The 23,938-nt window shown below is 42.8% G+C and overlaps 1 long non-coding RNA gene across 1 annotated transcript; it reads right to left on the bottom strand.

The window, feature by feature from the left end:
• Window positions 1–2,296: 2,296 nt before the first annotated feature.
• On the bottom strand, window positions 2,297–23,911 carry LOC133276838 (uncharacterized). Its single transcript, XR_009746030.1, has 5 exons — window positions 23,214–23,911; window positions 6,706–7,222; window positions 5,691–5,819; window positions 5,142–5,322; window positions 2,297–3,843 (listed from the first exon to the last, which is right to left on the bottom strand). It is a non-coding gene; the product is annotated as an uncharacterized LOC133276838 (long non-coding RNA).
• Between the last annotated feature and the right edge of the window lie 27 nt (window positions 23,912–23,938).

Below are 23,938 nucleotides of genomic sequence, written 5' to 3'. Positions count from 1 at the left end.
GAAAAATATCAGCAGTTATGGAGAGGCTAAGAGAAAAAGAAAATCATGCCCCTCTAGTACTTGCCAGACATGTTGTTGAAATTCAGTCTTGTCTCTTAAGTCGATGCACTGTGTTGAACAGCTGATTCACTAAAGCACACTCTTCTCTGTACCAATAAAAATCTGTAATTCATATGCCCCAATGTTCACAAACAATACTTTTCTCCAGATTGAATGTCATTGTGGCTTGTGTATGTGAAAAGTGACAAAGTGCTATCGTGTTTTTAGAGCTCAGGAACAGTCCCACACACAATGTGCTTTTTCATCACCAAAGGAGATGAAAGCATAAAACAAAACCAAACATGACAATAAAACTCTGAAAACAGGATAAAAATATTCACTAAGAACAATAGCCTTAACAAAGAATACAACACACCATCTCTCTGGACTGAGGTCAGAGGTGATTTTAGTTTGTGTAATTTTATTATTGGAGACTTTAAAGGTCACTGACCTACAGCAATACAACTATTCTTTCACCTACAAGAGTAAACAATCACCTAACACTCTCCAGCTAGTAGTTCATCTAGCAGAGGCAAGAAAACTACCCTTAATTCAGGTTTAAATGTTTTTGTGTTTATTGACAGATTCTTCAAGAAAAGTCAAGCCTTTCTTTCTTGAAGTATATTTCCTTCAGTCCCCCACATGTAGCCAAAGGGACACTAAAGAAAAAGGGAACATAATGAAACCTCTCAGAAAATTAGTGTACAATGTGGACCCTAAAGGATATTTATAGAGGGACCTTCAGGGCCCAGGGTAATCAGAAGACTAACTAAATATTCCAGCTTCGGTGTTTGCAAGTACCATTTTCTCTTTCCATTGCTGACAGAGGGATACTTGGACTCTTTTGGCTAAAGTTAGCCTTTGTGAATGCTAATTCTTCTGTCCCAAATACCTGTGTGTGTTTTTTCCAAGCTTAAACCAAAAATATCTGTGAATAGTTCCAGCAGACTGCTAAAGACATCAGGTACAAGAGAAGCAAGAAAGTTTTTCTTTGCTGCTGTTCAAAGATACTCTTTCATGAGCAACTATGGAGACATACCCAGCCAGTTGATGTTAATTACATACAGGCTAGACAGAAGATGCAATTTTTAAGTGAAGGCAATTAGACTTACCAGATATGATAGTGAGTTTGTCACTGGAAGTCTTGAAACAAAATGTAGTGTCTTTCTAAAAGCTATGTTTCCCGTCTCAAGAAGAATTTATGCTGGGATTATGGAGTTGGGTTCTCTGATCTGGCTTGTACAAGAGGTCAGATGAGCCAACCCCGATAGTCTGTTCTAGCCTCTAAGCCAGTGAATAAAGAAACTGCAAATATTTCCATGATTAACCAGAAAAAGAGGCTGATTATATTAAAGAAAAAGAATAAATGCTCCAACCCTGGCAGAGTTCAAGTCTAGGTTGGACAGGTTTTTGGCAACCTGTTCTAGTGGGAGATATCTCTGACCACGGCAGGGAGGTTGGAACTGAATGACCTTTAAAGGTCATTTCCAACCCAAACATATTATCTGATTCAATAATTCTAAAACGAATGAAAAAAGTTGGCCTTGCCTACTAACATTCAGAAGTGGGACAGAAATAAGCATCTGAAGTAATAATCACTGTGAATTACTTAAAATGCAGAGGAAAATTATAAACATCAGCAGAAAATTTCTAGCAATGCTTGGCCACCTTCTTCACCCCCATGCAGGGCACTATTTCCTGTATTTTATTGGTTTGGCTGATTTGTCCAAAAGGTCACAAAGTAAGTTTATCTTGACTTCTTCATAAGGCTATTGTACAGATTTATATAGCATGAGGCTATTAACAGATTTCATTATAAGGGCCATTTGTCTTACATCTGTTGACGTTTGAGTACTCATGACTTCTGCTGAGTGACTTATTGTGACAGAAAATACGTGTAGGAATACACCACGTGTGGCAGAGTGTAGGAAAGTATCTCAGGAAGTACCACCATTTTCACATATTTAAGTGTTAGAAAACTGACACTCAAAGACTCAAAGAAGTATTAATCTAATTCTTCTTCAATATTTTAAGGATAAGACATCAAAGCCAAGTATGCGATTCAAAATGTAGTGCTTTGGTTAGAAAAAGTGACTATGGTGTAAAGTGAGAAAGAAATTTACCTAAGTACATACAAAAGTGCACCAGGCTTGGGTGACTGGCTCCACATGTTTTATCTACACATACAAATTAAATGATGTGTAAAGTTAAATAGAGTCTAAGCATCTAATTGCAAAATTTACATTTCCCTCTCCCCCCCCAGAAAAAAATCCTTTACTCAGCTGAGAAAACTTCATCACATCATAGTTTGTATCATCACTGCCTGCCCTTTGTCAGAGGCATTGGCTGCAGATTACAACACAGAATTCCTCTTCTTCTCTGAGTACTTGAAGATACAAGCTCCCAGAATTACTCCAGTAGTTTGGAAGGTGATAATTGCAAGTTTGGTCTACAAGCACTGCAAAGGACTTGCTACTTTCCTTGGCTTCCTTACCTCCTTGCCAGTGCAAGAACCTTGAAACGGTCAGATTTGTCTCAGTTCCCCTTAGACAAGTTTAAAAATAAAAGCAATAAAACTTATTCTTGCAAAACAAAAGACTATGTTCCAGATTATGAAGCTGAAAACACACTTTAAAAAGTAAAGCATAAAATAAATGAACTGACATTTAAGACATACCTGACATGAATGCTCTTGCTTTCTCTAAATACATTCAGTAGAAGTATAGCAACTTCTAAAGAAAAGGTAAAGACAAGGGTCTCAGCATTTGCAGGCCCATATCAAGCAATTGCAGACCCATCAGAAATAGTGTCTGATCTACAGACTGAAAACACCACTCAGAATTGTCTTTCAGAAGGGGACCTCTTTGAGCCTTTACTTGGAAATAGAAGCTAAAAGGGCAGCAGCTCAGTAGTATTCATTCTCTGAAACATTTTCATTTCCAGTTTACCTCAAAGGTTAGTTGGAAGTTAGCAATCTACCCTTCACAAATATGCCTTTCTAACTTTAAACATTATTTCAATTTTTCTTGGAGACCATTCCCGGCATACTAATAACACAGATGAGAAAGCTGGCCCTTAGAAAGCTTCGTTTTCTATTTTGGGGGGGAATTCACCTGTCTCCAAATTCAGGAGATACCCAGACTCCACAAATTACTTACATATTAATGCATATATACTTGAAGTGTGCTAAGTGATGTGTAAAGTACTCAAACATACTCACATTTGCAAAGGTGCCCGTCACCACTCTCACACCTAAACTCATAGTCTGTGTAAACCAAGTATTCCTCTCCCTTTAAAGGTTAAATCCACTAGTCTCAAAGTACTCCTAGCAGGTTAATCTTTACAGAGAACACAGTGAAGCTTCCATCTTTTTTTCATAAGACCCAACAGTGGTATCTCTTATTCACCTAAGAGCCACAGAAAGCACACTCAACAGTCTCATCTGCTTTGGGGATTCAAAACCCAAATACTTCTCTGGAGAATCTTCTAAGCACCCTGCAGGGCCCTACAGGAAAGATTTATCTGACCAGCTAAGAATGTGAGCATGAATCAATAAACTATTGTGTTAAGAGTCCTGCTCCTATGTCTGGGTCCTTGTAAAGAAGAACATGCCCTTGGCCACAGAGGAAATATACAGAAACTTTCTTAAGGAAGAAAAGAAAAATAAGACCCACCCTTCCCAATATTAGTGAGTCACACACTCTCAGACTCTCACCATTTTCAGTTTAAGCTCTCCTTACTTCAGTTTGAAATGGCAGGACAATCTCATCACAGCTCTCAGTTTCTGTGCTGCAATTTGCTTTTCTGAAAAGCAGAATGATATTCACAGCAGTGTTGGAGGACTCACTGGTCAACACCTGCAAACATAGCTAGAGGCGTAAATCCACTTTCTAATCAATAGGACTTTGATGACTGTTAAACATGATCAACCCTGTTCCCCCCTCCGGTGTGTTTGCAAACCAGATTTTCAGCAAATAAAGCATGTCAAATTTATTATAGAACAGTATTGCCCTCCTGTGGCCAAAGACTATTCTGAAGAAACAACTCTTAGGAGGGTTTTTTATTTGTTTCTCGTGCACAACCTCAGATATTCTAGGCAATCTTTTGGAAAGGAACCCCTCCAAAACCTATATCCAAATCTGGGTTTATGGCATAGTAGATGAACAGAAAGAGTAAGCAGTAGATGTGATGCCAGTCCCTGTGGTTCCTTAAATTTCTCCTGATGATGTTACAGCAAAAATAATGATTATCTACACTCATCTTCAGTGGTCATATTTAACAGTGACAGAATTTCTTTCTGTACATTTTCGATTAATCAGTCCTCTTCTACTTTAGATTTACATTTTTTTTATTAATCCAAAAGTAGAACCATATCCTGTCTGCTCGCAGACCAAAAGACAACTTTCTATCCCTTCAGTGGGAGCAGGCCTGATCCTTTCAGACCTTAAACAAAATCCGTGTAAGCAAACAGATTCTCTTTGAATTGAATGTCTTTTGGATCAAGTCATTTAGTCAGACATAATGCAAGTCTGCAGAGACACACAAAATCATAAAGAGTCTGCGGCGTAGGTCAGTGACTGACATGAAGCCCTCCATGGCAAAATCTTAAGTCCCCACCACACAGAATTGATGTTCAAAGCAGAAGAGAATGTCCCACCCCTGAATATATAAAGTACTCTCTGACATCCCCATAACTTAATCAAACAGTATGGCTTAACCAATACAATTACAACTTTTTCATGGATAAAAAACTTGGAGATAATAAAAAAGGTCTTAAATATTGGATCAGAGACACACCTGAGAGAAAACTGTTGCAATAAAGAATTTATATATATAAATGACAGGATGAATGTAGTTAAAGCAGTCTAAATTCTTCACCATTATGTCAAAAAGTGCAGTTGAAAATCTGGTTACAGTTTCTGTGAAGATTAATTGCACTTGACATATTCCACGGAATGTGCTTGGCCCAATCTCTTCTACCTGCCAAAAGTCAGTTAATATGACTCAGCTTTTCTGTCCAGCTGTCAAGGCTGGAGAAATGGGGGTTAGCATCTCTATCATTCTTTTATGATTGCCAGCTATGCAGTGCAAGAATGACTTACCTCTTCCTTCCCACAGACAGTCTTTTTCTGATAGACACTTCCAGAGCTGCCACAAATTTAAACAGAGTATTAAAGGTTATTATGGTGACGAATTTTAAACTTTTAACCAGGACTATGCATGTCCAACCCTCATGGCTCTTCTGAGGCATGGAACAGAAATAATCCCATGTGACCAATACCCCTGATATAGTAGAAGAGAACATTAAGGAATCCATCTACTCAAAAGCATTTTAAGTTGTTTCTGGAAAACATACAGCCCAAAACAGAGGATGAATAGGAATCCTGGGCCACAGCTAACTTCCTCAGCCATGGCCATATTTTTTCAACGGACTGGGATGCATTAAATGCACACTCCATAATATGTTTATTTTCTGATTAAAATAAAATCAACTTTACTTTCAGATAAGTATTGACAGCAAATTTTCCTTGCTGCACAATATTTCCTTCTGATCAATGAACTTTAATGATCATCTCAAGAGAAACAGCACTTGCATAGCACTAGGTTCCAGAAGAGTCTATAGAACGTGATGCAAAGTGAGGGCTACATACCCTGGGTACATATAGAGGGCAGCCAGGATAAGGCGTAATTCTCATTCTCCTGAAAATATTTGAAAAGGATTTTTCCTAAGCTTCCCTTCCAAGAACATTTTGTGCAGACCAAGCGTACAGAACTGCAGCCTTGATGGAAGAAGAATATTTGAAAGATTTTATCAACAAGATGACAAAAAATACTGCTCACTTGTTCATTAATTGTGTGTAATAAATTATTATAGATACCTGCCAGTTAGGACAACACTAAAGAAATTAGGCTTGCTATAATTTGATTTAATTGAACAGATCACCAGTGTTTTTTAAATGGAAGTATAAAAACAACAGCCTTTTTCCAGCTCAAGCTCCATTGCTGTCTTCAGCAAGAATGTTCACTGGCTACATCTTTCCACAACATGTCCTTTAGCACAAGTGAAGATAGGTAGGTAGGTAGATAGATAGATAGATACATACATACATACATACATACATAATTTGGATTTCTTCTGGGAACCCTGAAGACATCCTCCATTTCCTCTTGTGTACCTTATTCCTAATCCTGTGTCAGCAAACAGGCACATATGGATCTTGATACTCACTCCCAAGTGCAGCAGATTTTTGATTGTTCGCTTTATTTTTACATCTTTTGTGATCAAGGTTGTTTGGGGTTTTTTGGATGCTATATAGGAAAAACAAATAGAAATGATTAAGTGGCTTGCATTTAGAATTCCATTTATTTATATTTTTGGCTGGTAGGTTTGTCATCCCTAATGCTCAATATTAGTTATATTAAATTTAACATTATACAGAACCAATATTTTCATTTAACCACTATTCCCCAGAAAACAATTTTCTTGAAAATTACACTGATTTCTTTTCTTGTTGGTAGTCAACCTTGCAGAAGCAACAGAATCTAACTGAAACAACCAGGTACGACAGCAGGATGCCACATTCTAGTGCAGATGTGTTCTCACTTTTTGACCCAGACTACAGCAAAGAAAGTAACTTCATCGTCTCACCCATAGCTCACACTCACCATTTATCTTATAAGCTCAGTACTTCTTCCTCTGTTGTGTAACTGTCCTTCACAGCACGTCTCTACTTGGATAGTGTGTATATCTGGCAAGAAGCAAGTCTTCTGACTAACAAGTTATTTTTCAGGCTGTCATATATCTGAAAGCTAAGAAAATGATGAGAATTGCTTTCGTTCTTGAGACTGGTGTGGCCTTATCTCCTACAACAATTACTGCCCTTTTGAGTTCATTCCCCCTGAGCAGATATTCAGCCACTGCTCCTCACTTTTTTATATTTGAATGCCTCATAGCCAATAAGGATAACAAAATACCCTGAAATCACTGTTTGGCTGGTGTATTCCTAACTCAACTGAAGACTCTCCTGTCTTGAGGAATTTCTCTGTAGATTTTTTCTAGCTCTGAAATCCTCTATTTGAACCCGGCACAGAAGAGTAGCTCTTCCAGCTGGACTAGAAGATCCCATCTGTTTATTTGGCTCAGTTTCCCACAACTCCTATGACCGTTTTTCTGCCTAAACAGCTGAAATTTCAGGAACAGCACTGAGAATGAGAACTACTCCTTTTATATTCTCAAGTGTTCATGCCTGAGCTTGTAATACTCTAAAACACCAAGCCATCTCAGAGGGATGCTCACCAAACATTCAATCTCCCATATAACAGTAACTTGAAAAACATTGCTGCTTCTTTTCAAGAATTCTGACAACAAATAAACCAGAAAATAAAATGTTTTCTCTATGTATCAACAGATATACTGTGCCACACTGGAATAACGCAGAACTGTGACACACTTTTTGACCCAACTCTTCTTGCACATCTAGGAAAAGAGTGGCAGAAGTTCCAATAAATTTTGAAAGGTATAGCTATTGCTTGGTAGTTTGAAAGTTATATACACAATGAAGGAGGAATGGAAGGAAAAGGGGTGTAAGCATGTATTATGCAGGGACACTTAGAAAGCTGTGATGTGAACACTAAAAACGAAGGAAGATCATGAAAGTATGTAAACGAATGACACAGACAAAGCTGGATGGGAAGAGGATTAAGAAGTACAAGAGGCAGAGAAGCAAGAGGCAGAAATGATTCAAGGTGGCTGCACAGCCAAATATGAACACACTTACACTCTTGCTCAATACAGAAGACCTCCTGTTGTCACATCTCACAGTGAAAATCAGCAGCCTAGAAGCAATCAGGATTGCTGTACTATATTTTTGTGGGAGAAATAGGGATCAAGTTACATTGCAACAATACTTTTAAGGAGTTCTTAACTGAATCCCTGACAAAAAAGGGACATACTCTGACAGAAAACTGATGTAAAGGAAAGTATCTGTCAGGTTTGTTTCTATACTGCATTGATGAATGCCAGAAAAGATCATTCAGGAGGAACACAGATACAATTAATTATTTGTAATAGTTTTATGAAAGAAAAAAAATCAGTACTGATATATTGTATTCAAGGACATGGCACTTGGCATTTTTTCAGAATCCTTCTTGCTATTTCATATTCTGTTTCATTAAACTGCTCCTGCATTTTTTATTGAACTATACCCAATCATGAGTTGCATGGATGGGCTTCATCTCAGAGAGGAGCTGCATCTCACTGGCAGGTAAGATACCTGTTAGCAACTTGATTGCTTATTTTACTTTAATTGTATATTTTATACTAATAATTTAAAGCCCAAATTCTACTAAGATACATATATACCTAATATTAAATATGCAAGTACTCTTACAACAATAAAGTTCATGATGGTACCAGGATTATAAAACAAAGACACAGTTTCTGGATTCTGAGTGCTTGAGGAATCACCTTGCATTTCAAATCTTGAGTTTACTCAGTTTGTAAACTCTCTCTCATTGAAACTATTCAAGATTCCACCTAGAAAATCTTTATTATCCCCACTGCATTTATGAAGAAAAAGTGAGCCTGTAAAAACCTTGGATAAAAAAGAAAGATGGAATTACCAGTGCAGCCAGAAGTCATCTAGAGCTATAGTCAGGAGCACTGACTAGACAGCTAAGAATGCCAGTGAGTATTTTGTTTCTTCCCCAAACAAGTCAAGGTCCCCTTTAATCAGCCACAAAGATAATTTCTAGAAGGGCAGAATTCATGAGCTGGTTTTCATGCTCTTCTCTTTAGCATCAGCCCTAAACAGTTTAGCTAAGTAAGTAATTTCAGTAAGACAATGGCAACAGAAAGCTGTTCATTATGTTATAGAGATGTTTTAAAATAATATTGTACCAACACTTGTTTTTCTTCTTTCAGTAAAATTAAGTGCACAGAAAAATGTTTCCACTTTATGAAAATACATATTTAAAAATAAATTTCAGTCTGGTTAGTTCTCTTTGACATTCCAGTAATTCCTATTAAAGAGAAGTTAACGTAGTAACAAACATTTTGCCAGTTCATCTTTTCAGCACATTATGCAATTCATGTTCTTCACTTTGGCATTGTTCAACTTTCTGCTTGAATGCACAGAATTATATCCAAGGAATATAAAGAAGCTATTCAGGAAAAAAAAACAGTTACACAGCTTAATGTAATTTAAATGGCCAAAATTATTACAAAAAAAATCCCAAACCAAAACAAAACAAAAACCCACAAAACCAACACAGAGTATTTTTCCTATGATTGAAAACAGAACCTAAAACTTCTGATGCTGGAAAAGGACACATTATCTAGGCTTCCTTGGACAGGGAACTTAAAGTCACTCATGCAGAGAATCCTGGAGACAGATGCTGTGAGAAAGACTGCTTCTCTGAGCTGAAAATGGAGTTTGCACAGAGCAGGAAGGTTAACAATGATGTCTCAGGTACAGCTGTAAGTCACTGGGCAGCTTGAGGAATGCATACATGCATAAAGTGCTTTTAAGACAACTGTGACGTTCCATCACAGTGAGCTCTCACAGACTCCTTAAGGGAATATCAGAGGAATCCAGGTCCTGTTGCCCTACTGAAGTAGTCAAAACTGATGTTTAAAAGCTGATTCTGACCTTGGTCTGAGATTTACAAAACAGCACACGGTGATGGAATAGGCTTAATTCCTTGAGAAACAGAATTGTGTCTTGGATGAGAGATCTCATAGACATCTCTGACTGATACAAATCTCTGACTGTGCTGTCCTGGAAAACCTAAAGCACACCTGAAAAAAATACTCTTTAAATTAAAGTGAATTAGAGATTAGAGTAAAAGGAACTATATATCTCTGTGAAAATGAATATATAAAATGCAGAGTGATGCTGTCTCTTCTGCTATCAAAAGAAGGTAAACAAAGAAATAGGATCCCTCTATGTTTGCAAAACCATACTGAGAGGCAGACACTAGACACAGAGAATGCTTTGTGTCACGAACCAAGCAAGACCATCAGGCACCTCCAAAGCCATCTGGATTTGGAAGGTTTCTGTGCTATCAATTCCTGACATTAACCCAAAAGTGTTTTACCAGCATGGTCCTGTATAGGGCCAAAAAGATTTTAAACTATTAAGACCTAATCCAAAATATAAATGAAATCATGCAGGTGCAAGTAGAGCTAGTAGGATTATACACAAAGGTAAGGTACCTTTGTGGCTCTTCACAAGATCATGCTGTAGCTAACTGCTGTAATACGTACCACAAGAAGTTTTGGTTTTCCGCCACCATTAAAACAGGATAGAGACTCTTTCATGCCAGTTTTGCCTTCCTGCCTGTCGTGGTTTAAACCCAGTCAGGTAACATTTCTTACACTTCCTTGGGACTGAATCTTGCATTTAGGGGGCATGTGTACTCTCTTGCAGAACAAGACAGCTGATTTTAACACATGGATAGAGAATCACCAGTTAACTTAGATCAACCTTGACTAAATTCTATTATTGACAACACCAAACCAAGGGAAAAAGTCAAGATGTTCAGGAGGGTGAAATCTAAAGTGGTTACCACCAAAACAGTATTATCTACCTGCTGTCAAAAATAGGCAACGTACCAGGACTGATGTTGATATGCAAATGTACTGTGGTATCACAGAAGATACTGGCAAACCTTGACTATTTGGAGACATGTTTATATATTCTTCTATTTTTATTCTGTAATAGTCAATAACCACATAGTTGTGAGGTTGTTATAGATATAAGGACGACTGCTAAAAAGCCCTCCCCAAAATCCAGAAGTAGAAAATGCTAGAATTCATACACAAGAGCAGAACTGTACAGAAATCTGTCACTGGGGGAACTTCTGAATTATATAGTACCTGAGATTATTTTTCTTGTTTGGTGCTACATTCTTTAGCAAGACATTATACTACTGCTTTTCTTCAAAATGGAAAGAGAAGATCAAGATAGTCTTTGACTATCCTGTTCAAGATATCTGCTATGATGTGGTTAATTTACTAAAGCACTAAATAGTGCTGGATCTTGATTAATCTTCCTTTAAATGAGGAAAAGCATAGTTATAGCACAGATATAATAGGTGCCTGACAGCTAATCTTAATCAAGAAATTTAGGATTCATAATCGCTTGTCATTCTCAAAACTCCTAAGTTATGTAGAGTTTCTTTCTAAATACGACTATAAATACACATCTATGTTACAGCCAAGAACCAATTATTATTGCTTTTATAGTCTGGACACACTTGTTTAATCTAGATAAACTCAAAGGATCTATTTATTTTATTACTTCAATGAAGGTCGGTCAGAGGCTGCTAGGCTCAGCCTGCAGACCACATTTCTGGGTTAGAAGATGGAGATGAGAAGGCCACAACCGCTCTCATTTCCAGAGCCCTGAAACCCAGTATTTGAAATGTTGGCCAGCTTCTATCACTTGAAAAAAAATTGTAGATGTATATATAGTACGTGAAGGTGCAAATTCAATGGTGAACTAATTCTGGTAAAACGGAAGCCAGAAGCAGCTGGTCCAGCTCTTACGTTGTCTCTTAAAGGAAAAGACCTCCTGACATTATGCTCAGAAAGGAGTTTAAATCACATTCAAGCCTCTGAACATTAGCTTCAGTCTTTTGTTCTACCACTGTATTCTACCATGCACTGTTCCATAAATGCCATTAGACTTCCATCATTCTTCTAAGATTTTCTCTGACCTTTTTTGCTGCTTTGTAATGTCATCCTCATTCCAAATGTCTCTAATTTTGTTTTTCAAGTGAGCAAAGGGCAGAAAGAGACTTCTGAATGTGCTCCACATTATGTTTTCTTAATGCGTCTTTTTTAATGAGGACAATGAATACACACAAAGTGACTGTACCTCAACTCAGCTACAGCCATCTGGACCAATGCAAACCAAAATTTGGACCAAAAGAGTCCAAAATAGCTTAACACATAGAATCATAGAATAGTTAGGGTTGGAAAGGACCTTAAGATCATCAAGTGACAACCCCCCTGCCATGGGAAGAGACACCTCATACTAAACTGTATAACCCAAGGCCTCGTCCAACCTGGCCTTGAACACTGGCAGGGATGGAGCATTCACAACCTCCCTGGGCAACCCATTCCAGTGCCTCACCACCCTAGCAGGAAAGAATTTCCTCCTTATATCCAATCTAAACTTTCCCTGTTTAAGCTTTAACCCGTTACCCCTTGTCCTATCTCTATGGTCCCTAATGAAGAGTCCCTCTCCAGCATTCCTACAGGCCCCTTCAGATACTGGAAGGCTGCTATGAGGTCGCCACGCAGCCTTCTCTTCTCCAGGCTGAACAGCCCCAACTTCCTCAGCCCGTCTTCATAAGGGAGGTGCTCCAGTCCCCTGATCATCCTCATGGCCCTTCTCCGGATTTGTTCCAACAGTTCCATATCCTTTTTATGTTGAGGACACCAGAACTGCACACAATACTCCAGGTGAGGTCTCACAAGAGCAGAGCAGAGGGGCAGGATCACCTCCTTTGACCTGCTGGTCACGCTCCTTTTGATGCAGCCCAGGATACGCTTGGCTTTCCTGGCTGCGAGGGCACACTGCTGGCTCATGTTCATTTTCTCATCAACCAACACCCCCAAGTCCTTCTCCACAGGGCTGCTCTGAATCTCTTTGTTGTCCAACCTGTAGCTGGGCCTGGGATTGCTGTGACCCAGCTGTAGGACCTTGCACTTGGCATGGTTAAACTTCCTGAGGTTGGCATCAGCCCACCTCACAAGCGTGTCAAGGTCCCTCTGGATGGCATTCCTTCCCTCCAGGGTATCAACCGAACCACACAGCTTGGTGTCATCGGCAAACTTGCTGAGGGCGCACTCAATCCCACTGTCCATGTCAACAACAAAGATGTTGAACAAGACCGGTCCCAACGCTGATCCCTGAGGGACACCACTCGTTACTGGTCTCCAGCTGGACACTGAGCCATTGACCACAACTCTTTGTGTGCGGCCATCCAGCCAGTTCTTTACCCACCGAGTGGTCCATCCGTCAAATTGATGTCTCTCCAATTTAGAGACAAGGATGTCGTGCGGGACAGTGTCGAACGCTTTACACAAGTCCAGGTAGATGACATCAACTGCTCTACCCCTCTCCATCAGTTCTGTAGCCCCATCATAGAAGGCCACCAAATTGGTCAAGCAGAATTTCCCCTTAGTGAAGCCATGCTGGCTGTCACCAAGCACCTTGTTGATTTTCATGTGCCTTAGCATGCCTTTCAGGAGAATCTGCTCCAAGATTTTGCCAGGCAAGGAGGTGAGACTGACTGCTCTGTAATTCCCCGGGTCATCCATTTTTCCCTTCTTGAAAATGGGGGCTATATTTCCCTTTTTCCAGTCATCGGGAACTTCACCTGACTGCCATGATTTCTCAAGTATGATGGCCAGCGGCTTCGCAACTTCATTCGCCAGCTCCTTCAGGACCCGCGGATGGATCTCATCAGGACCCATGGACTTGTGCACGTTCAGATTTTTAAGATGGTCTCGAACCAGTTCCTCTCCTACAGCGGGTGCAAGGTCTTCATTCTCACAGTCCCTGCATCTGCTTTCCAAGACTTGGGTGGTTTGGTCAGAGCCTTTGCCAGTGAAGACCGAGGCAAAGAAGTCATTCAGAACCTCAGCCTTCTCCAAATCCTGTGTAGCCAGTTCTCCTGAGAGCTTCCTGAGGGGGCCTACGTTCTCCCTTGTCTGTTTTCTATTTGCTATTGTCGTGGTTTAAACCCAGTCAGGTAACTTGTTCACTCACTCCCAGTGAGTGGTGCCAAGCTGACAACAATTGAGGTCCGTGTCCCCCCCCCAACAGGGTTCTCCCCCACTCCCGGAGGAACAGGGAGGAGGATCAAAAAAATGCAACTCCCACGGGTTGAGACAAGAACAGTCCAGCAACCAATGTACACAAATCACCACCGCTACTATCAACTACAACAATGATAAGGGAAAATAACAAGGGAAGAGAATACGATACCACCGGCCAAGAAAACGAGTTCCACCCGGAAGCCCGTGTCCTTCCGGGTAACTCCCAGTCACCCCCCACCCCGGCCATGACTGCTGTGGTATGGAATACCTCCCTGGCTAGCCCGGGTCAGGCGCCCCGTCTCTGCTTCCTCCCGGCTTCCCCTCCTCCCTGGCAGAGCATGAGCCTCACAAAGTCCTTGGTCAGGGTAAACATCACTTAGCAACAACTGAAAACATCGGCTTCACCAACACTGTTCTCTGGCTGGAAGTCAAAACACAGCACTGTACCAGCTACCACAAAGGAAAAAAAAACATGACTGCTACTGCTGAACCCAGGACATTATCCACCCCTTATTCCATACCATTCATGTCATGCTCAGATCCCACATTTTCAATACACCATCGCTCTCCCATATATCTACATCCATATACATACAGACCAAGAGGAAAAGATCATTTTCTTAGTGCATGGACCAATCCCTATAATGCTGCCGAGTCCATTCGGTCCATGATGTTCAAAGTTCATTCTCTGTTGGGATGATGGCTGGAGGGAAGTTAGGGCCAGTCGCTGGTGACCCGGAGACATCTAGTTGATGGGCTATAAAAGCATTACACAGCAGGCAACAGTATACAATTGAGTTCACTGGCTGTTTTCCCCTAAAATCAAATCCCCTTGAGGTATACATCGGACTTCCCCATCTTCCCGCATTACCCACCAAGTATATCCAGGTCCCTGAGCAAAAGCAATCCCACGAGTGGGTTTGCCTTTACCTGAAGCAGGAATTACCCAGACTGTCTTCCCCAGCAAATTTTTCATATGCACCACGGGAACTTTGTCCCCCTCTACAATATGTAAAAGTTCTGACTGGGCTGGGCCGGCCCTGTTGGCAGATCCTCTGGTGTTGACCAACCAGGTGGCCTTTGGTAAGTGTGTATCCCAATGCTTGAAAGTTCCCCCACCCATTGCTCTCAGTGTAGTTTTTAACAGCCCATTGTACTGTTCGATTTTCCCAGAGGCTGGTGCATGGTAGGGGATGTGATATACCCACTCAGTGCCATGCTCTTTGGCCCAAATATCTGTAAGGTTATTCCAGAAATGAGCCCCATTGTCTGACTCAATTCTCTCTGGGGTACCGTGTCGCCACAAAATCTGTTTCTCAAGGCCCAGGATAGTGGTCCGGGCAGTGGCATGGGGCACAGCATGTGTTTCCAGCCACACGGTGGTTGCTTCCACCATGGTAAGCACATGGCGCTTGCCTTGGCGGGTTGGTGGCAGTGTGATATAGTCAATCTGCCAGGCCTCCCCATATTTATACTTCAACCATCGTCCTCCATACCAAAGAGGCTTTAACCGCTTGGCTTGTTTAATTGCAGCACATGTTTCACACTCATGAATAACCTGGGCAATAGTGTCCATTGTTAAGTCCACCCCTCAGTCACGGGCCCATCTATATGTTGCATCTCTGCCCTGATGGCCTGAAGTGTCATGGGCCCACCGGGCCAAAAATAATTCACCTTTATGTTGCCAATCTAAGTCCATCTGAGCCACTTCAATCTTAGCTGCTTTATCCACTTGTTGGTTGTTCTGGTGTTCCTCAGTGGCCCGACTCTTGGGTACATGGGCATCTACATGACGTACCTTCACCACCAGGTTCTGCACCCTGGCAGCAATATCTTTCCACAGTGCAGCAGCCCAGATGGGTTTACCTCTGCGTTGCCAGTTGCTCTGCTTCCATTGCTTCAACCACCCCCACAGGGCATTTGCCACCATCCATGAGTCAGTATAGAGATAAAGTACTGGCCACTTTTCTCGTTCAGCAATGTCCAGGGCCAGCTGGATGGCTTTCACCTCGGCAAACTGACTTGATTCACCCTCTCCGTCAGCAGTTTCTGCAACTTGTCGTCCAGGACTCCATACAGCTGCCTTCCATCTCCGATGCTTTCCCACAATATGGCAGGACCCATCAGTAAACAAGGCATACTGCTTTTCACTTTCTGACAGCTTATTATATGGTGGGGCCTCTTCAGCACGCACCACCTCCTCCTTTGGTGACATTCCAAAATCTCTGCCCTCTGGCCAGTCCATGATGACTTCTAGAATGCCTGGACGACTGAGATTTCCTATTCGAGTTCGTTGTGTAATTAGTGCAGCCCATTTACTCCATGTAGCATCAGTTGCATGATGTGTAGAGGAGACCCTGCCTTTGAACATCCAGCCCAGCACGGGCAACCGGGGTGCCAGAAGGAGCTGTGCTTCAGTGCCAATCACTTCCGAAGCAGCTCGAACCCCTTCATAGGCTGCCAGTATCTCTTTCTCAGTTGGGGTATAGCTGGCCTCAGATCCTTTATATCCCCGACTCCAAAAGCCGAGGGGTCGACCTCGAGTCTCCCCTGGAGCTTTCTGCCAGAGGCTCCAGGTAGGACCGTTCTCCCCAGCTGCAGTGTACAGTACATTTTTTACATCTGGTCCGGTCCGAACTGGTCCAAGGGCTACTGCGTGAACTATCTCGCGTTTAATTTGCTCAAAGGCTTGTTGCTGCTCAGGGCCCCATTTAAAATCATTCCTCTTCTGGGTCACATGATAGAGAGGGCTTACAATCGAACTGTAATTCGGGATGTGCATTCTCCAGAACCCCACTGCACCCAAGAAAGCTTGCGTTTCTTTCTTATTAGTTGGGGGAGACATTGCTGTTATCTTGTTGATCACATCTGTGGGGATCTGTCTACGTCCATCTTGCCATTTTATTCCCAAAAATTGAATCTCCTGTGCAGGTCCCTTGACCTTACTCCGTTTTATGGCAAAACCAGCTTTCAGCAGGATTTGGATTATTTTCCTCCCTTTCTCAAAGACTTCTTCCGCTGTATCGCCCCACACAATAATGTCATCAATGTATTGCAGGTGTTCTGGAGCTTGCCCCTGTTCCAGTGCAGTCTGGATCAGTCCATGGCAAATGGTAGGGCTGTGTTTCCACCCCTGGGGCAGTCGGTTCCAAGTGAACTGGACACCCCTCCAAGTAAAAGCAAACTGTGGCCTGCACTCTGCTGCCAAAGGAATTGAGAAAAATGCATTGGCAGTATCAATCGTGGCATACCACTTGGCTGCCTTTGACTCTAGTTCATACTGAAGTTCTAGCATGTCCGGTACGGCAGCACTCAATGGTGGTGTGACTTCATTCAGGCCACGATAGTCTACTGTTAGTCTCCATTCTCCATTAGACTTTCGCACTGGCCATATGGGGCTATTGAAGGGTGAGCGGGTCCTGCTGATCACCCCCTGACTCTCCAGTCTACGGATCAGCTGATGGATGGGAATCAGGGAGTCTCGGTTGGTGCGATATTGCCGCCGGTGCACTGTTGTGGTCGCAATTGGCACTTGTTGTTCTTCAACTTTCAGCAACCCCACAGCAGAGGGATCTTCTGAGAGACCAGGCAAGGTGGACAGCTGCTCAATTTCCTCAGTCTCCAAAGCAGCAATACCAAAAGCCCACCGGTACCCTTTTGGGTCTTTGAAGTACCCTCTCTTGAGGTAGTCTATGCCGAGAATGCATGGAGCCTCTGGACCAGTCACAATAGGGTGCTTTTGCCATTCCCTCCCAGTCAGGCTGATTTCAGCCTCCAGCACAGTCAACTCTTGGGATCCTCCTGTTACTCCAGAAATATAGATGGGTTCCACCCCTTGACAGCTTGATGGCATCAGGGTACACTGTGCACCGGTATCTACTAGAGCCTTATACTTCTGTGGGACTGATGTGCCAGGCCATCTGATCCACACAGTCCAGTAAATCCGATTGTCCCCTACCTCCACCTGGCTGGAGGCAGGGCCCCTCTAATGGTCGTCACAGCGTTGGACACTTAAGTCGTGGTGAGAGGGATTATTCTTCATTATCACAGGAGCTGGAGTAAAATCAGCTCTTCCATTCCATCTGGGAAACTGCTCACCAGAGACTGAAGCCGTAGCTCTCATGGGACGATCAGTCTTGGCCCTTGCTCCCCTCTTCAGTTCACTCACCCGTTCCTCCAAAGCTGAAGTAGTTTTTCCATCCCACTTTGTCATGTCTTCTCCGTGATCCAGCAGGTAGAACCATAGGGTACCCCATGGCGTATACCTCCTGTATCTCCTCTCTTGAACAATAGGACGCCTTTTGTTAATAGCTGAGACGTGTGTTGGTACACGTGAGGAGCCGGATAAATCAGACAGATCGTCCCTCAATTGTTCGAGGTCCTGGGACAGTTTTTTCACAGCTGAGATGATGGAAGGGGTGAGGTTGTTTTCGAACTCTCGGAGTTTATGAACCATTTCATCCACTGTTAGTGGTACTATGTCATTCCAGGTTACTGTTGCCAATGAATGGGCAAATGATGATGGTGCATTCCGTCTAAGTTTTCGCCACATGGGTCGTGTACATTCAACTTCATCTGGATCTATAGGTGTATCCCTGTTATTCGGCTTGATGTGATAGAGCATCTCTACGATGGCCGATTCCCTCAGAGACTGGATGCCTTTGTCTATAGTAGTCCACTTGGCCGAACGACTCATAACATCGTCCTTGTACGGAAACATTTCTTTCACAGCTGCCAAGAGCCGCCTCCAAAGGCTGAGGGACTTTTTCTCTCCTGCAATTGCTTTGTCAATTCCCCCTTCTCTAACAAGTGATCCCAGCTGCTTGGCTTCTGTACCTTCTAGTTCGTGACCATCGGCCCCATTGTCCCAGCATCGGAGTAACCAGGTGATGATGTGCTCCCCTGGTTGACGGGTAAAATCTTTTCGCATATTCCGCAGCTCGGAAAGTTACCTCTTCTTCTTCTTCTTCGTCATGTGATGATGACTCCTGATCAGATTCTGGACCGGGTGGTGAATTCATTGGTTCTTCATCTCGCTTCACCCTTTTTGCCTCCTTTTTACTTGTTCTCTTGCGTACAGGGGCAACCGATATTGGTACAAAGTGGTCCTCTGGTTTGGCTGCACTGATTATCACTGTGGTTTGTTGTAGTTGAAGTTTGAGCAGCTGCTGTACTTGCCACTGGGGTAGCTGCTCTGTTCATTGAGGCCAAAGTTTGAGTAGTGACTGTACTTGTTGCTGGGGGTGGTGTAGCTGCTGTGCTTGGAGCTGGGGTAACCGCGCTGTCTGTTGCAGTTGAAGTTTGAGCAGCTGCTGTACTTGCCGCTGGGGTAGCTGCACAGTTCACTGCAGCCAAAGTTTGAGTAGCGACTGTTGCTTTGCCCTCAGATCCGCCGACATTCTTTTCCTTTTTAAGGTGCTGGATAGTGTTGAACAAGGCCCTGCAAGCATAGGCCAAGCCCCAGCACGTTGCCGTGATTTGTCCATCTCTGGTATGGCCAGAATGACCACACACCTCATTTAAGTGTTTTACTAATTCTTCTGGATTTTGCAGTTGTTCGGTAGTGAAATTCCAAAGTACTGGAGGGGCCCACTGACCTAGATACTTGCCCATACTATCCCACACACCCTGCCACTCATGGCTGTCCATCCTCTGGGAAAATCTCTCGGTCCTCCTACATCGTCGTTTGACCCCAGACAAGACCCAAACCTGACTCTGCTTAACTCTTGAAATCAGTAGTGGGCAAAACACACTCTGTATGCGTGTTAGCATGGTGATTCCCATCACCATCAGCAAACAAGTCTCAACAGCATTAAAATGCCATTCAAAAAATTCAAAACTCTCAAATGTAAATGGTCTGGGGGGACGACTGGGAGGGTAAAAGAATGTCTCCTTCACAGGTTGAGCACCTGAGAAGGAGAAAAAAGATGTGTAATTGCTAAGCACCTCCATCATATACCTCCCAAAGTATAAAGGTGCTGACCACACTGGGAACATAAGCCAGATCAGTTTCATGATCAATGATTCTATTGTATTACAAGTCATTACCATAAAGTACAATGGGACAAAAACCTTAGCCCAAGCCCCACACTTGAAAAACAGTAATACAGCAAATACCGGATGGACGTAAGATACGATATACTGAAACTGTGAGATCAAGAGGAACAACCTTGAGAGCCAATAAATCAGCATTGTGACGAGTGACTATCAATCCAGTCAGATCTGTTCTTATCTCAACCCCTCGTGCCCCACATTGGGCGCCAAAAAGAACTGTCGTGGTTTAAACCCAGTCAGGTAACTTGTTCACTCACTCCCAGTGAGTGGTGCCAAGCTGACAACAATTGAGGTCCGTGTCCCCCCCCCCAACAGGGTTCTCCCCCACTCCCGGAGGAACGGGGAGGAGGATCGAAAAAATGCAACTCCCACGGGTTGAGACAAGAACAGTCCAGCAACCAATGTACAACACAAATCACCACCGCTACTATCAACTACAACAATGATAACGGAAAATAACAAGGGAAGAGAATACGATACCACCGGCCAAGAAAACGAGTTCCACCCGGAAGCCCGTGTCCTTCCGGGTAACTCCCAGTCACCCCCCATCCCGGCCATGACTGCTGTGGTATGGAATGCCTCCCTGGCTAGCCCGGGTCAGGCGCCCCGTCTCTGCTTCCTCCCGGCTTCCCCTCCTCCCTGGCAGAGCATGAGCCTCACAAAGTCCTTGGTCAGGGTAAACATCACTTAGCAACAACTGAAAACATCAGCTTCACCAACACTGTTCTCAGGCTGGAAGTCAAAACACAGCACTGTACCAGCTACCACAAAGGAAAAAAAAAACATGACTGCTACTTCTGAACCCAGGACAGCTATGTACCTGTAGAATCCCTTCCTGTTATCTTTAATACCTCTAGCTAAGTTTAATTCTGACTGGGCCTTAGCTTTCCTAACCTGGTCCCTAGCTTCCCAGACAACATCCCTGTACTCTTCCCATGCCACCTGTTCTTGCTTCCCCTTATTATAAGCCTCTCTTTTCATTTGAATTTTCCTCAGCAGCTCCTTATCCATCCAAGGAGGTCTCCTGGCCCTCCTGCTGCACTTCCTTCTAGTTGAGATGCAACACTCCTGAGCTTGCAGCAGTTGACCCTTGAATATCTACCAAGAGTCTTGGGCCCCCCTGCCCTCTAGGGCTATATCCCATGGAACCTTACTAAGCAGGTTCCTGAAGAGGCCAAAGTCTGCTCTTTTGAAGTCCAGTTATTTTGAAACAACTTCCATTGTTTATATCACTTTTGGCACAGTCTTCAGGATCCAGCTGAGTTGCTTTTCAGCTGTGCTAAGGAAAAATGAAGGGAGAATCTAATAGAATCATGGAACGGTTTGGGTTGGTAGGGACCTTAAAGATCATGTAGTTCCAATTCACCTGCCAAGGGCAGGGACATCTTCCACTACACCATGTCACTCAAGGCCCCATCCAACCTGGCCTTGAATACTGCCAGGGATGGAGCATTCACAACTTCCTTGGGCAGCCTGTTCCAGTGCCTCACTACTCTCACAGTAAATATATTTACCTCAATTTGCCCTGTTTAAGTTTGAACCCATTACCCCTTCTTCAACCGCACAGTCCCTAATGAAAAGTCCCTCTCCAGCATCCTTGTAGGCCCTCTTCGGACACTGGAAGGCTGCTATGTGGTCTCCATGCAGCTTCTCTTCTCCAGGCTGAAAAGCCAACATTTTCCTAGCCTGTCATTTGACAAAAAATGCACAGGAAAGGGAAACAATGGAGTTGATTTCCCATTACCTCCCACTGCATGTTTCTTATTTACAGTAAGGCGCACTGTTATGAGTTTGGCCTCATCAACACCAATATAAATCCAAAGTCTCTACACGGAACTCCATACAGTTATTTTGGCTTTTTACATCTGGGAGTGAAGCACTTGGGCCAGGACATACAGAACAATACCAAGCAGTGGTCACTTGACACAGATGTAAAGAACCCTGGAGAATGAGATCCAGCAAGCCACTGTAAGCAAATTAAAGGTGCATCATCCCTTACCAATTTCTAAACTTTTTTCCCAGTGTAGCTCAAAAATGCAAGCAAACAAATGCATAAAGCTATGCACAACTACATTTAATACAAGAGTGGGAACTGTAAGAATTTATATAGCATGTTGAATTTATTTGCAAAGAGCCTGAAAACTCAATCAATACTTCAAATGACAGACAAGACGAAACCGTCTGTTCCAAAATTAGTCTATAATATATATATACCCTGCAATGACACCAAAATAAGATCTAAATCCTAAGATCAATGTGGAGACCCCTGCAAGATTTGGGTAAGGCTGATGGGCCTTCTTTTCCCATCATCAATTCACTATACTTCAATGTATAATTTAATGCTCACTTTAATTACTCTTCAATGCAAAGTACACTGCAATACTTTTGTTCACTTCTGCAATTTAGTCTTACGGTAACAGCTTCTAGGTTCATATGATTGAGAATCTCTGCACTGATTTAGGAAAATATGGAAGAGAAAAAAATTAAGCTTTATAGAGTTTACAAGGCAAAAATGAGAGTCCAGTAAAAATCCTCCTTTGGGCATTGTTTTCAGAAATCTCATTATAGTTTAGGCAATCTATTTGTTTTCTTAGGACTGATTTATAATGCATGAAGGCTTGGTGCTGACAGTACTAGAGTTATGCTGGAATTTGCTCAAGGTCACACATGAGATCTGAGGTGAATTTATGAAGTGAACTTTTGTGTCTACCTCCAGCTTGGCTCAGGAAAGTAACCTCACCACTACCTTGCTAAACAAACTCAATACAGAAATTCCCTACTATGCCAAAGATCCCATACAACACTAGCGTTGCAGTATGCAGGACTCATCAAGGATGCCAGAAAGGGACTCTTCATCAGGGGCTGTAGTGATAGGAGAAGGGGTAACAGGTTAAAACTTAAACATGGGACTTTCAGGTTAGATATAAGGAAGAAGTTCTTTACTGTAAGGGTGGTGAGGCACTGGAACAGGTTGCCCAAGGAAGTTGTGAATGTTCCATCTCTGGCAGCGTTCAAGGTCAGGCTGGACAGAGCCTTGGGTGGTATGGTTTAGTGTGAGGTGTCCCTGCCCATGGCAGGGGGGTTAGAACTAGATGATCTTAAGGTCCTTTCCAACCCTAACTATTCTGTGATTTTATGGTAAGAAGACAGTAGAAGGAACAGCTTTCTCTACTGCCTTCCCTTCAGAAACACTCAGAGGGAATGTTCTCTGCCTCTCCTGCACCTCTTTCATAGCAGAATTCAATTTTAGCAGATTTTTTAAAAACTGGGGGAGATATATACCAACCCTGGACTAAATACTAGTCATTTTCACAGCATTATGGGTTTTTTCTTAATGCAGCTTGACTTCTTCCAAAGATTTCCCATTGTCTACTGCACTTTTTGGCTTCCTACTTGAGGAGGAAGCACTGCAAAGGGAGGTTGCCTCTTGCCCAAGAGCTGCACTCACCACACACCACCAACCTCAGCAGCATTCCTATAGATCACCTCTCAATAACAACCCAATCTACTTATTACATTTCTCAAAGTCCTCTTTCCCCCCACATCACCAAACCTATGTCTTATCCTGGGCTGTGGTGTCCTCCACTACCACCTCCAAGAGAGGACAAAGACCTTCTTCCCCTCATAGGCAGTACTGGGGAGCTGGTCCCCATTCTTGCCTTTCCTGCTTCCTGAGCTGCCTTTTATTTTCCTGTATACTCCTGAACATTGTGCTAATATCTGGCAACTTCACTTGATCACGGGGTGGTGTTTAAACCCATCACGTCTTCCTTTCCTCACACAGCTGAGGGACACACAGGCTACAGGAAAGTGTTCGCTGTAGTTATTACAGGCTGCAGAAAAAAAAAAACAAAACCAAAACCAACCAAACCACTCACAAAAAGCGCCAGTGTCAGCACATTTCCACACTTTATGAAGCAAACACTCAAGCGAATGACACGAAGCCGGTTGAAAAGAAACAGCCCAAACCTAATTCTTCCCACGCTACCCAGACCCCAAACTAGACACTAA

The sequence above is a fragment of the Pezoporus flaviventris genome, unplaced genomic scaffold (assembly GCF_033815535.1).
Source record: "Pezoporus flaviventris isolate CSIRO_AGI_PZ_B2104156 unplaced genomic scaffold, CSIRO_AGI_Pfla_v1 ptg000002l, whole genome shotgun sequence".
In the NCBI taxonomy this organism is placed as follows: Eukaryota; Metazoa; Chordata; class Aves; order Psittaciformes; family Psittacidae; genus Pezoporus; species Pezoporus flaviventris.
The sequence above is the reverse complement of the archived record's forward strand: the minus strand, read 5'-3'. Positions and strand labels throughout refer to the sequence as shown.